The 1,556-nt window shown below is 37.0% G+C and overlaps 1 long non-coding RNA gene across 1 annotated transcript; it reads left to right on the top strand.

Annotated features, from left to right (window-relative positions):
* The first annotated feature begins 6 nt into the window (after window positions 1-6).
* LOC116337878 lies at window positions 7-1,076 on the top strand. The gene is made up of 2 exons (XR_004200830.1): window positions 7-278; window positions 666-1,076. It is a non-coding gene; the product is annotated as an uncharacterized LOC116337878 (long non-coding RNA).
* Window positions 1,077-1,556: the final 480 nt, after the last annotated feature.

Here is a 1,556-nt window from a genome sequence, read left to right as displayed (position 1 = left end):
AAAACTCAACTTCGCATTTCACCTCTTGCTCTCTCCTGAAGTTGAGTTTTTATTCTGACACATTTATATAATATGTGACATATTAAGCATGAGAGCGTACATCCGAGCGTAGACGCTCAACATCTGGTCTCAAAATAAGTTTCTATCGGAATATTTTCAATTACTGCTTTGATTCCAAATCTCATTATATTGTAGATGATCAAATGGCGATTAAGCAGGTCGAATTGATGGCAGTCCTGGCGGAATCTCTTAAAGAGGCTTTGAAGACCAAGTGCTCAGTGAGTTATTAACTGATTATTTTACAAAAAGAGAAAATCGATTTAATAATCTTATTGAAAATCTTTAATTGACTTCACAAATGAAAATCCTCCTTGCGATTGTTTTGATTGAATTTTCAGGCAGCTTAAAATCTATTTGTTATATTTCAAACTTTGAAGATATTTGTGTGATATCAAGCCAGATCATTTGGTATGTGCTTGTTGATTTCATCTGATAAAAGACGATCGAAAAATGTTCGGTGAAATCAACAAGAAAGCTATCAAATTATCAACTTCACTTGAATCGTTCAATCAAAACAGTCAAATTCGACATCAAAATGAAATTCAATGAATATGCTCCGTTTCTTCCGTTTTCATTTCAATTAAAATAATGCTTTCTCTTTTTAGAAATCAGCAAGTGGAGCACCAGCAGGACCACCAGCCCCAACAGCCCCAACAGACCCAACAGCCCCAGCAGACCCAACAGCCCCAGTAGACCCAACAGCAGCACTACCAGCAGTCGAGCCGGAATTGGAAGATTAGGTTAAAAAGCAAAGAAGATCAATGGCCTTGCTAAAAGCAAGAACACCGAGAATGATGACAGCAGCTTTTTCAAATTTGGTCAATTCCTTCACATCCTTTTTTTTTTGATTAAAAATAATAAATAAGATTATCTGGCTGCAATCAGAGCAGGTTTTTTTTCATGAATCCTTCTGATTCATTTTTTTCCCGCATCTGTTCAGCCAGTTTTTGAATGTGTTTAATAAATAATTGAATAAACAAAAGTTCCGCATGATAAACAATCAAGAGCAAAATCAATTTTAAGAGGGCTGTTACTTATATTTCTGGCCTACGGTATTTTTAGTGTTACATGATGCAAACCATTGTCACATTCGAAGACAAGAGTGTATCGAAGTTATTTCGACTTTTGGTAATGAAGCCCCATCCTTTGCCACTGTGAAACGCTGGTGCAATGAATTCAATCGTGGCCGTGGTTCGCCCAAAGACGAGCCCCATGAAGGTCGTCCAAAATCAGTTTTTGTTCCACAAAACATCGATGCTGTCTTCTGACATGATAATGGAAGATCGTCATAAGACATACCGTGAGATTGAGGCATCTTTGGGCATTTCTGTTAAAAGAAATGCTCAACAAATACAATTGAGGTGCATCAAATGTAGTGTATAAAATCGTGAAAGGTGACGAATCATGGATATATGCATATAAACCCGAAAGTAAACAGCAGTCGAATGTATGGGTCTTCCAAAGTGAAGATAACCCAACGAAAGTTGTTCGAGCAA

The sequence above is a fragment of the Contarinia nasturtii genome, unplaced genomic scaffold (genome assembly GCF_009176525.2).
Source record: "Contarinia nasturtii isolate CC-2019 unplaced genomic scaffold, AAFC_CNas_1.1 Cnas_scaffold_322, whole genome shotgun sequence".
NCBI classification, from domain to species: Eukaryota; Metazoa; Arthropoda; class Insecta; order Diptera; family Cecidomyiidae; genus Contarinia; species Contarinia nasturtii.
Note: the sequence above shows the minus strand (reverse complement) of the source record. Positions and strands in the feature narration are given on the sequence as shown.